Source organism: Aphelocoma coerulescens, chromosome 13 (assembly GCF_041296385.1).
Source record: "Aphelocoma coerulescens isolate FSJ_1873_10779 chromosome 13, UR_Acoe_1.0, whole genome shotgun sequence".
Taxonomy (NCBI): domain Eukaryota; kingdom Metazoa; phylum Chordata; class Aves; order Passeriformes; family Corvidae; genus Aphelocoma; species Aphelocoma coerulescens.
In genome coordinates, this window is record NC_091027.1 from 19,099,725 (window position 1) to 19,114,638 (window position 14,914).

At 40.3% G+C, this 14,914-nt stretch overlaps 1 long non-coding RNA gene across 1 annotated transcript; it reads right to left on the reverse strand.

The window, feature by feature from the left end:
* Nucleotides 1–894: 894 nt before the first annotated feature.
* Nucleotides 895–13,814, reverse strand: LOC138118277 (uncharacterized). Its single transcript, XR_011155074.1, has 5 exons — nucleotides 13,744–13,814; nucleotides 11,418–11,649; nucleotides 7,227–7,289; nucleotides 5,012–5,183; nucleotides 895–988 (listed from the first exon to the last, which is right to left on the reverse strand). It is a non-coding gene; the product is annotated as an uncharacterized lncRNA (long non-coding RNA).
* Between the last annotated feature and the right edge of the window lie 1,100 nt (nucleotides 13,815–14,914).

Genomic DNA, 14,914 nt, shown 5'->3' on the forward strand with positions numbered 1-14,914 from the left:
AATTAATTCTCACTTTTTGTCAGTTCTGATATATACAGTCACTGGATTAGAAGTCAGCATCTACTTCATCTGTAAGCCTGTATATTAAAACCTTTCACTTTTAATAAAAACATAGTGGAAGATTGCTAACACCACAGAGCCCCAGGGTAGATTAGGAAGGCAAGAAACAAAGGAGAAAAAGTAAAGCTTTTCCTCCACTTCTAAGTTGCATGTCCTTTTTCATGTGTTAGCTAGTGGATGTACAAGAACAGGATCAAACATGCACAAGGATTAAGAAAGTTTTTGCCACAAGAAATTGGTCATTCACAATAACCCCCAGCTCACTGCAGAAAGAGGACTCTATTATGCACATTTTTAAATCTAGACCCTTCTTTTTTATTCCAAGCTCTAGTCTGAAACCAAGTCTAAATTTTCAGTTGTTGACCAGCAGCTCCTCTGCACTTCTCCACCCACAATAATTCCACATTAATTACACAGTAGTTCCAAAATAATTATTGTAAAGGAAGTACTGCAGAAAACAGCAACCAAAACTCACCAACAATAAAATTTACACTTGTGGAACACACAAATGAAAGCAGTTAGCTACATGGGCATAGCTAAACACTGCTCATGGGAAGAGACATCTCTGCCTTTAATCCCCTTCCCTTCCTCTGAAGCAGTTTTGAAATGATAATTTTAGTGACTCCTGCAGTGCTCAGGATGATGAATCAAGAAAGACTAAAGCCAGTGGAATGGTCTCAATCCACAGAAAATCAGTACAGCCCTTGAGCACCCATCACCAAGAACTGGACAAAATTTGAAACATTTAAGTTCTAGATACCTGCTGATATTAGACACTATTTTTTAAAAAAAAAATCACAATTCAAAACAAGCCCTACTTACCAAGAGGGTAATTCTCCACTTTATGGCATTGTGCTCCTCAGTACTGGTGTATGTTCATTGTCCTCCCCCAAACTACCCATGAGACAGACAAGCCATGCCAACTGTCCTACATTAAAAGGAAAGAACAGTTAATGATAAACCCTTATGCCAGTACAAAACACTTCAAGGTATCAGCAGCTCTATACAGCATCAAACTGAATTCAATAGAAGTTCACTTTCTCCCTTTACCAGCCTTAAAACCTACCCAGACAAATCAACTAACAAAATTCTGAGCAGAACTGACATATAAAACTAGAACAGCCTATTAACCTGGATGTGCTTATAAACAAAATACAAACTAAGCAAACTCAGACTCCATAACAGACAACTAATCCAGTATCCTCACTGGCCTGCCACAAGTTATTTCAAGGCATAGTACGATTTCACCTACAGCAGGGCTGTTACATCCACTTAGCATTAGAAAGCAATTGAGACTCACAATAATCTGTTTGTTTCTTAGGTCTATCTCAAATAAAGGATTCTTTGTAATTTTAAAATACTATTTAAAGTGATTTGCACATAATAAAATACGTCATAGCTCAGACATACCCTTCAAAAAGAGTCTGTGAACTACCACACAGTTTTGAAAGTCTTGTGGACTATTTCTAAAGGGGTTTGAAAGACAGAGCTCATCCATTCCAAGCTATGCTGTCTGGCCTTCTGATTTTCAGATTATTTAGCTGTTGGTCTCCAATAAAGCACATACAGGACCCACTGGCAAAGTCCTTATCCAGTAAAGTACAATGTAAGGATTGTAATTTCTGTAAAGCTAAGGTTCTATAAACAACTCCTTGAGTCTGTGTATGTGGTTGTTTTTGTACAGACTTTCAAGTACTGAAATCCCTCTCTATAAATAGGGAACTCTTCAGTTTACAAAACACTGAACTTAGAGGAATTCTTTTGGCCTCTCTCTGCTGGAAAATCATTGCTGTGTTGCAAAACCTGGATTGTTTTAATCTCTCTGGCACATTAAAGTAGAATAGCTTTAAATTTGACCATCCTGACACTCACTTAAGCTGTGAATCCAGTAACTAATGGCACCTTCTCTCAGGCTGGATGCACTATTCTAGACTGAAGAAGAGCAAAACTAAGACCTGAATTATAAAGTAACATACAGACCTGTTAAGACTTCAGGATGCTGCTAACAGTTTCCTCAAATGAAAGGCACTGAGACCACAGTACAGTAAAGCTGCTTTTAGATTCCACCTTCATTTGGCAAAATACATTTTGCAATATATTAAAATTAACTGAGTGACAATAACAACACAGAAAAGACAACTTGGAAGGGTTTCCACTTAAGCTACAAACAAGGCTTCACAATAAGTGAGATATTTGCATGAACCAGATATCTTGCCCTCGTTTCTAGGATTTTACGAAGTGACAACAGCTTAACTTACAAAACTGAAGACAATACCCTGATGAATACAGTGTCTTGCAAAATCATTCTAAAGTTTTACATAAAGGATAGTCTACAGATAAAACAACCAAGTCAGGTTATGACTGTCAAACAATATTTTATTTTGGATATTTCTACGTATGTATCAGCACATGCATAGTGTCTGCCTAAAATCTTGAGGTTTTATTTCATGTTTGTTTCAAATCTCTGATAAACTAGTCTTTGTTTACATAAATCTTCACTCAGTCTCCCTTATGTTTTTGCAGTATTATATTGTGAAAAAACCTAAACCAGAGGGTTTACATTCAGTCTCCTTCCACTGGGAGCAATTAACTGTTCTGAGGTGTTCCAGTACCCTCATAGCCTGAATCTGGGACTATACATCATAATTAATTCTGCTTTAGTCAGAGGAATATAGTACAGTGTGTTCTACACATAAAAAAGATGCAGAGATCGAATATACACAGAGAGGTTACGCAGAGTGTGCAATAACACGCAGATGATCCCAACAAAGTACAGAAAACATCCAGGTTTGTCTTAAATCTCCGTCTTTTTTTTTTAATGCCACATGAAACTATAATACAGACAGATCTGTAACAGCCCACATTGTGACAGGGAATAAGCGCCAGCTTTTGAGATAAAACAAAATATATGAGTAAGACTACTAAATATCCGCTCATATTGTTCCTGTTCCATTCCTAACAAGCCGGAAGAGCAGTACCACCTCTCCAAAAACCAGCATATTTCCTGCTTCAAGACCTGTGCTCCTTGAGCAAGGGAAAACCCATCAGACGCACTGCCTGTGGTGCTGCAAACAGCCACTCACTGGACACTGAGAGATCACCATCATGAGCAGAACACCAAGGAGCTGGAGTGTCTCAGAGAACAGACACTGCTCACGTGAATTCAGCATTAACAGCCACTGAAGAATGGGCATTTGAAGACACTGTCACAAGGCAGCTGTGACGTGCTGCTCACTGCTTCAGAGAGCACGGCCATCCCTGTGGCCAACAGCTTTTTTAAAAATAAAAATCTGCCTTCTTTTTACAAACTGCAGAGCTCATTTCCAAGCACGGTTATTTTTTTGATGACAACCCTCTTCTCTCAGCACAATCCCAATTAAAAGGTATGACTTCTTCCCCTGTTATCACATCTTCACTACTTAAAATTTTCAGTCCATTTGCTTTTGCAATTACTGAGCAGACATATATTATTTTAGAAAATAATTATTGCTGTAATAATCTGCAATTATCTTTTATAACAGCAAAAATCCAAAAGAAATCAGTCATTACCATAGATTACAAGTAATCACTAACTACTGTTAATTGTTTTAGTGAACCATGACCACATCGCTATCGATACAGAGAGCAAGACAGTATGATAAAATGAGACCTTACTATTACATTGACTTATTTTGTAACATTAAAAGCCATTAAACATCTAAATTTAACTATGTATATGTAGGGAATATAATATTGCTGTTCAAGATGAACACAAATGTTTAGTTTGCAGAAAAGTAGCAATATTTAAACCACACTGAATATTTCCTAACACAGAACAACAATCCCCAGAGCACTGATGCTGACAGGCTCCAGCTGATGGTTCCCCTTTGGCCCCTCATGCCTGGGAAGTGCAGTGTAAATTCAGACTGTAGCAAATCAATGAAATCAGATCATCAATGAAAGCTCTCCCAAATAAAAGTCAATAGGTGAATGGAAGAAGGTGGAACTAATAAAAAGGTAAGTAGGAGGTATTATATAAATTACTGAAAAAATGGCTGCTCCATAGAAGAAAACCAGGGTTCATACTCAACAAAAAGAGCAGCAAAATAAATCACAAATATTTAAGAGCATGCAGAGGAACAGCTGCATTATGCAGTAACCAGTCTCACCTTTTCAAAACAACACCCTTTACTCCTGTAAAGATGCAACAGCCACAACTGTGTTAGGAAAGGGCCAGTAGTTACAAGGACAATTTAAATGACAGAGGATGGAAATAGGTATATGAAAAAAACATATGAAATATATATTTTTACCACTTACATTACAATAAATAACTTCAGTTTCTTGAAAACTAAGTAACTCATCTTAACAGAGCCATATAAAATAAATTCAAGTTTTTAATGTTACATAATTTTTACAGACAAACAAATGCAAAAAGAATGAAAGCTAACATCTTCATTTCAAAAAATGTTCATCAATATGCAGCCACTTCCCTTGAGGGCACCTGAGGCACTAAAATCTTGATTTTCAGCAATTAAAAGTTTTTACAGCTCTCATGCCTATATTCTAAAGATGTAAAAAGACATTAAAACAAACACATCAGTGCCAATGTGTTGTATAACACTCTTATAATACAAAGGCAAGAAGTGAAAATGTGGCACAAGTTGACTTGGATCATTAATGCTTGTTTGAGAAAAGGCCTACTTACACCTATCATAAAATCACAACTCCTTCTCATATGCAAATATACAGTTTTTGACCCATAAAGCAGTCTAAAAGCTAAATTAAATACTAACCTTTACTAAGAGAAATAGCAGAAGAGGTTTACCAATAACTCACCAGCAAGCAAAAAACTTGACTGCACATTAGGAATTATTTGTAATTGCAAGTGTTGTGACAAAAGAAGTTACACAATCCACCAGGTGCAGTGGGTTCCCTGGTCAGGTTACAAACGGTAATGATGCTTTCTTACTTGCTCTCCAGTTGGTTGGAATTTGCACAGTGCACAGGTCATCTGCAGATTCATCAGCTGAATTCCCAATGAAATCAAAATTCAGACAGTTCAGTACAAGCTTCAAAAGTTGCTTCAAAAGTCACTAGGTTTGCTGCTGTTGGTCCTGAGGGGTTAAAGGTTTTGCCAAGAGCTAAGGAGAAAAGAAATCTTGTTGGGTCACCTGCAAAGAACATCTTTTAAAAAATAATTATGAAAAGGAAAATGTTTGGATATAAAGCTGCAAAGTGCACAGCAAGAGAACACATCCTAAGAGAAAAACAAATCCTTCAACAACAAAAGATAGACTATGTCCTTAAAGGGAAGGGAGAAATCATTATTTCCACCTCAGAGACATCCTCCATATCAAGCTAAAGCTCCCAGGCTTATAAATAATTATAATAAAATTATAATAAAAACCTGGTGAAATAATCCCTTTGCATAAAATACTTCTAGGTAAAACTCATCATGTCACTGATACTGTTTGGTAAGACAGTGCTAACGTTCACTGCAAGAACTAAATTGTAATGTTTCGTGGTTTTCAGTCACTCCAGGGCAGCATGGGACCTGTGTCCTGTATATCACATGGGTACAAAGTACCCAGCAGTGGGTTATTCTCAGCCTGGTGTCCAGGCTGCTAAACAGCAGGAGTTTCAGAATCTGCCCTCACTCTGTTCCTTTGGTATCTCCAGGAAAACCTGGCATTAAGGAACAAGGAATTGAACAGTCTGTACTCTGAATGGAGCTCTCTACAACATCTGTATAAATACAGCTGTCAGGGGCTGTACTGCTTTACAACCCCTGTGGTGTCAGAATGAAATGTACTTTGCAAGCAGAACAAGCTGCTGGGATTTGGAAGTCTATACTCAACATCCTGTGAGTAAGAATATTTTATTGATCATTCTGTAACTATGGTAATTTAAGTAACATTTACCTTGAAAGCAATTACTACCTCAAGGTTACAATATAAAAACACTGAAAACATTAGTCATTAATCATTGACACAGTTCGTGAACATTACAAAGAAAACCAACATAATTTTGCCTAGAAAAGCAATAAAATAAATGCAAATGCAACAACTTTAACTAGTTCATCTGCTCCCTATTTAGATTCAAAGTCACATTTCAAGTTTATTAACAAGTTTTTCAATTCAGGTGATAGAAACTAATATCAACTGTGTGTCATTAGATGCCTCATTACCCTGATAATTACTGTTGCATCATGCCAGAATTGACACTGAATTATTAATTCAGCTTGAAATTTGAATTTCTGCATGTCTTGTACAGGCATCACCCGTTCTGCCACGAGCCTTTTCTTAACCTTTAAACTCTCCTAATTATTTTAGTGATTCCACATTTATAGTTGAGTGTATTTTTCAGTGTATTATAGACACTGAAATATTTCTAAAAATGGCTTCCTATACTAAAGTTGGCATTATAAAGATATATTCCAGATATATTTCTATCTGGAAATCCATATGATGTCATTCAGACAAACCTCACAACATATGAGAGACAAAAGTAGTTGCAGACCAGACGAATTACCCTGTAATCCATTTAAGCACAGAATTCATCAAGTCAGAAAAAATTAAGGGACAATTATGATGTGAGCAATTTAGGTTCAATCATGAAAAGCTTCACCTCCTTCAAAAGAGCACGAGCATGTCCTTCAGAGAGGTGCCACAAAATGAGGCAGCTCTTTTACAGTGCTTTGCTGAAGGTCTTGAATAATCAACCAAAGAAAAGTAAGGACAGAATAAACAATTCCTTCCTTGCTAAAACTAGATGGGTATCTGGCAGATTAATTATTTGACACCAGAAATGAAAATTATGACCCAGCACTAAATGCAGATCTCATCAGGTTCCTGACATGCCTCCTTTTTTTCCTTCAAGGTTGTTCCTCCTTCTGGATGGACAGGTCTGAGGCACTTCCTCAGGTTAAGATGTAGGCAAAAGAAAGTCATTAGCAGAAACACAACTGATTGCTCACCTTGCTTTACGAGTTCTGGTGACTGTGATGAGAGAAAGGTCTGTATGTGGTACTGGTGGAGTCCCTGCACTAAGAATTTCTTGTGTCTATGTGTATTTTGGAAGGAAGGTGTTTTAATCCCTTCATGTCTAAGAAATATTTCTCCAGCCATTTTTATGAAAGGCTTTACCAGCATCCCCTGCAGAAGGAAAAGACAAACCATGCTTACCAGATCCGTTTCCTGAGTCAGCTCTGAGAGAATCATTCCTGTTACACAATGGTCCACAGTGCCCTATGGGGGGGAAAAGACAGGATTGCTCAAACCTCAGGGCTTATAGTTGCCATTTTCCAGCATTGCTAGAATCAGATTGTATTTAATATTCTCCAGCATTTCTAGAATGAAGCGGAATTGTTCCTAAGCAGTTTAGAAGGCTTTCATGCCAAATTCTATCAACATTAATGGAACCAGAGCTTCAAACTCCCTAATTATTTCTGAAAAAAACTTCTCATCATAAATTTTAAGAATTGTCTGATAACAAAAATCCATCTGAAAACAGACTCCAAGGAATTGCAGTCTAGAAATTCACCGCTACACTTTTCTCAGAGGTCTGTTCAGTATTCTAGCACTTCAAAGGCAAGCTGCATGAAATTCAAACCATTAGAAAAAATTAAGCTGTGCGTGGATTAAAAAGATCAGAGGGCACTATCAAAAATACAAAGTTTTGTAATGCTACCTATCAAAAACACTAATCCTCTTCCCTCCACAGTAGTTTACAAAGCATTGGTTTGAACTGAATGATACATTCCATCACTGAGAACTTGTGTCTAAAAAGCAATGCAAGAGGATTCAATACTTCCATGTGAGGGTACAATCAAATCATCAAGGCTTAAGAACCTTGGAATGTTTCAAAATCAGATACAATGCAGAATTGTGCAATTAATTAATAAAAATTAACTGTCTTCACTGAGCTGCTACGAAGCTTTTATAGAAAAATTAAATCTGCTCCTTGTTAAAACAACTAAAACCAACTGCAATTAGGCCTTGCCATTTAATCAGAGGAAGATCTTGGTGTACTTTTACAGCTGCAGTTTGCAGCTTCAGCTCCCCTGGTGTCCAAACCACCAAGTCGTCCTTGTCAATATTTTCCTGCTATTTGTTGCAATCGCACTCATTTCTACAACTCTGAAGATCACTCACTGTCATCTATTTTGTACTGTCACTTGTACCAAACCACATGAGGAGACAATTTAGGGGAGCTCTCAGGCAAAAGTTATGCTGCTGCCTTATCTGCCTTTTACATTTCAAATTCTGTAAACAGTCCATTGGAATGCTCCTTAGATCACACAAACATGCAAAAATGGAAAATGCAACCTCCCCTTCATCACAGGTGTGAAGGGCTGTGTGGTGAATTACAAAGGAGCTGGGAAAAGAACTGCAGACCTGGCTGCTAATCCCTTTCCCAATTATAAATCACACTCAAATTCACACTGGATGAACCTCAATCCAGAATGCTAGTGCATATGTATTTGAAACTACCATATGCTAATTATCACATATATTAGTATTGTTTAGGGATTATTTCTTCAATTTTTATATAAAATTTAATTCACTTGATCTATGGCTTAATTTCCTTTTCTGCAGAAATTCTTAATTTAACTAAAGAAATCTCTTAAGAAACTGTATTTTGTATTTAAATCTCTGTTTTTAATGAGCTGCACACTGAAGAGTCACACTGCAATCATTTTAATAATAAATGCAAACTACAATTACAGTACATTCATAAAAAAAACTGCAAAATGGTGAAGTGTACTTGAGTTTGTTTTTAATAAACAGATTATTGCAACTTATCTTTTATTAGACATTCCCAAAGTAACTCAGAAAGTACATTAACTTGAACAGTATTACAAACAAAGTAAGACTGAAAAGCAAATGAGAACCTCACTGGCAAGAAACAAAAACTGTTAACTTTGTGCTTCCCTGCTGAATTACCAGGATCACCAACACATGCACACATAATGGATGATTCTGCAAGTAAATTGCCAAATAGCTTAAATTTTCCCATTGTTTTTTCTCAAAACATGAGTTGGGAAAGGCTGAACCTTCACGCAGACACGCAATAGAAATGTGTTTCTATATGAGCTGAAGAAAAATGAAGGCATTAAACAGAATGTTTTGACAAGGGCTGCTATTTTACAACCACACTATAAAGGAGTGCTCTGAAAAAGAAAACCAAGAAAAAACCATGACAGCTCTATGAGTTCTGTGAGACATCAGACCCCACAACCTCACATAAGCAGCAAAGGACCACTCTGGTCCTTCTCCATGGGGCAATCTGTTTCAAGCAATGCACTTCCCACTTTTTCCACCCAAGTATCAAACCAAGGAACATAACATGCCAATAACTATAAATGAAGAGGTCCAAACAAAAAACCAAACCAAACCAAAACTGGCAGAAGTGAACAATTCTTTCTTATCTCCAAAGGTTTTTATACATCAGGCATCATGTCTGTGAGGGTGAGCTGATTTTTCAGTACATCAAGCCATCCTAATTTTGTGATTTTAGCGATGACATGAATAAGAGCTTGATGACAAAGGGACCAGTTTGGGTCAAGAAGCTACACAGTTCAGAATGTAATTTCCTGTAACGAAGCATTTTAAGACTGGTGACACAAGTTTTCTGTAAAGAATATGAGTTAACAGTCCTAATAGAAACTTAAGCCATGGATTTTTTTTCAATAATTATTATGGTTAGTAAAATAATTAACATTAAATCATTAAATAGAGCTAAACATTTAGTAACACAAAGTACATTAAATACACAGTCATTATTCTAGGACACATGACTGCAGTTTTTGAATTCAGAGAACACTGGCAGGTAAAACAGTAATTACTCATTCTGGTCCCATACACTGGCCACTGATTATTTCACTATGGAACAGCAGCTCTCACAGTCAACTATATTCAATTTTTTACAGCAAGAGTCCCTATGAATGTTTTCAATCCAATCTTCATCATCCCACTAGGTAAGGGACACTGCAGTGGTAGAAACTCTGCTTAACTAGAAGGAAGGTCGGCTGTTTCAAAAGCTGCTGAAACATATAAAATTCAAGTTGATTCAAGTTAATTTTCACCTGAAAGAACACTGAAATCCTTCATCAGAAGCAGTGGATTCTCAGTTAGGTGTTTCAGGCTACTACTGTCCACAACAGTGCAAAGTTTCTAAAAATCCAAATTGAATCATAGGCTTTTGGGACAAAGCCTTTCAACACTAATAAAGACCTATCACACACCTGCTCGTGCTTTTAGGATCTAGCAACGGCTTTAACACAGATCCTAAAAAGTAAGGAAAACTATGTAGGCTCTTAGTCCTGCAAATCAGAAGCTGCTCTGGCATGACTTTTATAAATGTTAAGAGCTGAACATGAGCAATGTGATATGTGACTGGCACTGTACTAGAAATATCTGCAATTTTTTTCCTTTACAAACATGAACTGAATGTCTCTAGCATCTTATGGGATAAAAACAAAGTCTACTTTGAAAAAATTAAGTTTTTTTTTAAAAGATGAAGTAATCTGAGCCAATATTTATTTTAATTTTGAAAATATGAAACATTATTTGTGAGTTAATTGCAGAGAAATGATGGAAGATCTCAGAATCCCCTTTATGCTCACTCTCACTCAATGACAACCTTATGAAAACCAGGACTGGTAAATGGAGAGTAGAACAAAAGGACAAACCAGACTACTCACTCACTGGTTACTGTGCTTACATGGGAGTTTCTGCTCCCCTCCACACTGTGACATTTTAACAGCAAACATCACTTATGAATGCCAGTCCTGTTCAAGGGGCAGTGGAGATGCCCTGCTGAAAGCTTAGACAGGCACATTGCTGGCAGAAACTGCTCATAGGATGTCTACAAAAACACATTGAAAGGTATTATTCAAAAATAAGTGAATTAAGGGCAGGGAAAATGAGTCAAAGCTGGAAAAGTAATCAGTAAACCAGACTGGTGATCAGGTTTTATTAAGTATACCAACATTTTATAAAAGGTGTATTTTAGTAGTATCTTTGTTTCATCATAGCTAAAAATAAATTACAAAACAGGAGTAAAAAGGAGAAGACCTAAAAGTATCATCCCTTTTGATGGGATGATAGCTGTTTAACAGCTAGGAATGAGAATAAAATGATGTTCAGCCACAAGGTCATACCCCACTGTGTCCTGACCCTGCTCTACAGAAGACACAGCCCCTGGTTATAACCCTTCTGAAAGCACTCGCAGCTAAGATGCTTTCCTGTTTTGTGCCTGACATTTCCAGTGCATGGTGTCGTCACTTCCACAAAGACCAGCTGCAAATTAAAAAATATCTAGAATCATTTAGGTAAAAAAAGAGAAAAGCATTTTGCCTTTATTGTCCTGACCTGGTAATGCCCCATGACTGAGAAATCTACATGAGCTTCCACGAGCACGATGACCTTTATGGATAACACATCCCCCAAACACTGCGTGTTCCTTGTTCCAGGAAAAGCTGGCGTTGGCTGAGGCATCCAGGGCTCCTGATAAGCTCCAAGAGGACCTTCTCAGCTTGCATTCCTGTGCTCGATCAGTTCCTTCATCCAGGTGCTTACAAAGGACTTCTCATTCTGCCAGACCCTGTCAAGGAAACAACAGGACTGAAACATCCACAAAGCCTTCTCGGCCACGTAAGATTTCTTTATTTATAATTCTAGATGCTGTAGCAGAAACATTAACTGTTACCTATACTAAGCTTTCCAGCTGTGTCACATTTAAATTACAAAAAAAAAAAAGGAGGCTTCTTGTGACAAGAAGCCAAAATAACTCTAGAAATTAAACTGCTATTTCTGATTCTCTCAGCTACCAAAGTATTTTTACTATGGTTCCATCCACTTGTTTGTCTCAGCCTTCAGATGAGAAGCCCAAAGCTTTTCTAAAGAGAGATGAAAAGACAGAAAAATGTGAAGTTCGGGCTATGAAGCCTGGAAAACTTCTGGCAAATTTAATTTTAAACTTGTAATTACTCATCAAATTACCACAGTCAGAAAAAAATTAGCTTTGCCTGCATCTGTTGAGGCAAATATTAGTGAAAGACAGTGCAATTTAGAAGCTGTAGTGGTAAGAGAAGAGCTGAAATTCCTCTCTGCCTAGAAGCTGAAAAAGTTCAGAGAAATCGAGGAGAAAAAAAAATTAGCTCTCTAGATTAGATATCTATTTTCTTTAAGAAAACACAAGACTGTCACAATACCATTTTTATTGTGAGACAAAACATGTGAAACTGATGCCTTCAGACACCTCCTTTACTCAAACCCTTATCAACAGCTGAAAGGTGATTCCTAAGAATACAATTGTGTCAACGGAGATGATCCTACAGTCAGACAGATGCTGGTTGCTTTAAATGAGTTGGGAGTAGAAACAAACCTGAACAAGACGTGGCATTTTTGATCACAAAGAAGGGGAACTTTTTCCAAGAAACAGATTTACATGCTAATGGAAAACATTAGATATTAAGATTTTTTTTTTCCCCACTTGTCATGTTTTCATAACACTCAAGAATAAGCTGAACAAAATTCTTTGGATACTTCTAGTCCCACCTCTCCAGCTCCCTGAAGTCCTGGGCAGATCTCCTAGTAGCCTATCCAAGTACCAAGAACCAGAAATGCTGGAGGCCCAGCTCTGCAGCAACCCACCAGGCAGGCAGAAGGAGCAAAGCAAACTGGCAGGAAACCAAGGAGGTTCCCAATCGAAGCTTTGCTGACATAGAAAAATTCCCAGAAACGTTTTGATTTTAATTAACATTTGCTGACTGAAAATATTCTATTAAGAAAGTTCCACCAGCTCTACCCCAGAGGAACTTGACAGGTGTAACTGCTGAATTGTCACAGTTGAGGAAAAAAGAAAATTTAGTGGTCCTTTTATGTGCCATGCCCGGTACTCAAAAAATAAACGTTCAAATAAATGTTCAAATAAATGCCAAAAATGGCCTCGCTAACGCTGCCACAGCCGTGCTGCCAGCAGTGGTGCGAAGCCACAAGGGATGCCGGGCACACGCCTGACACCTCAGTGGGTGTCTCTCGAAGCCCTTTCCCGCCTTCCCCTTCCTTCCCCCCTTGTTCGAGGCCGTTTTAGTGGCTGATGTTCATCTCGGACAAGTTCTGAAGCGGGGCTGCCTCTGGTTTTCGGAGAAGAAGCGGTGCAGGAGCCCAGCACTGCCTTCAGAGAGCAGCGGCACCGCGGAGTAGGTGCGGCTCCGTCCCCGCGGCGTGGAGCCGCCGTGATGCCAGCGCGGATGCCGGGAGCAGAGCGAGGGGAGCAGAGCGAGGGGAGCAGAGCGAGGGGAGCAGAGCGAGGGGAGCAGAGCGAGGGGAGCAGAGCGAGGGGAGCTCTGGAGCGCCGCCGGTCCCGGCCCCGCACAGCATCGCTGCCCGCACGCGTGTCCCGCCCTCCCGCAGCACAGCCGGGCCGCCGGCTCGGCTCCGCTGGCCCCGGCACCGCCGCAGCTCCGCGGACAGGGCGACTCCCGGGCACCTTCCGGCCCTCAGCCCGGCCGGCCCTGCGCATCCCACGGGCCCCGCCCGCACCACCTGAGCGCTCCACCGCGCACCGCAGCACCGCCCTCCCTCCTCCCCCCGAGCTCTCGGCCCGTCCCCACGGACGGCCCCGCCGCGGCCACGGCCCAGCACCGCTCGGCGCGCCCCAGCGACCAGGCGAGGGCCCGCCGGGTGCACCCACCTGGACGCGCAGCGCATCCTTCCGAGAGGCGGCGGGTCCTGGGGGGACGGCGGCAGCGCCGGGGCCGGGCGGGGGCGCGGAGTGCGCGGGGCGGGGGGTGCGGACGGGCGGGGGCGGGCGGGGCGGACCGGGGGAGGAGCGGACGCGGGCGGAGGAGGAGCGGACGCGGGCGGAGGAGGTGCGGACACAGGCGGAGGAGGAGCGGACGCGGGCGGAGGAGGAGCGGACGCGGGCGGAGGAGGAGCGGACACAGGCGGAGGAGGAGCGGACGCGGGTGGTGCGCAGTGCCAGCTCCGCCCGGACCAGCGTGGGGTCCGCCTCACGATGATAAACGGGCGAAGCAGTTGGTGTAAAATTATTCATGTTTCCCTGATGCTTTATTGCCCACATTTCAAAAATTCCCATGTGAAGCCTGGTAGCCCCAAAGAAGGGGACTACACTGGTAGAATGTCTCTGGAAATGGAAACTGGTTTAGACCTGGAAGGAAAACCCATATGGATTGGGTGTATTTGCTGGATTCATCCTCAGCAGTGAGGTCGAGAAACAATTATTAGGACAATTTAGTCAGGGTAGGAAGAGTGGTTTCTTTGTACATGAACTATCACAGTTGAATCACTGAACCATATGCTTTTATACAAAATACCTTCATTAATTATTAGTCTGAAGCAAAATTATGGAAATGGGGTTAATAAACAAACAAATAAATAGTTCACGAGCAGAGTCTGTGGATAGAGCATGTACCTAAGTGTGAGTCAGACCTGGAGTTTCTGCAGAATGAGCCAATTTCCAGCTTGTCTGGAGAGTGTTTGTTCCTGGCCAGAAACATCTATCCCCCCGGCCTGGGTCTCCTGCCCGTGATGACGGCTGAGCACGGACAGAAGGGGAGAGCACAAAGCTATGCCACGGGGCAGTCACGGAGCGCACGCTGTGCTCAGCTGCACAGGGCACCCCTGGCATTGCACCTCATTTAACCATCACTTGAATCATTTTAATCTCTGGAACGTAGAAAATTGTCTTTCTATATCTGATTCCTTTCAACTATATCCTGATTATTTTAAGGTGAAAAAAACTGGTCCAGCTAAAGAATTAATGGATTCCTAGACTAATACCTGACAAAACTTGAACACAGCAAGTAATAATGTTAGATTGTGAAAGCACCCCAGCCTATGTC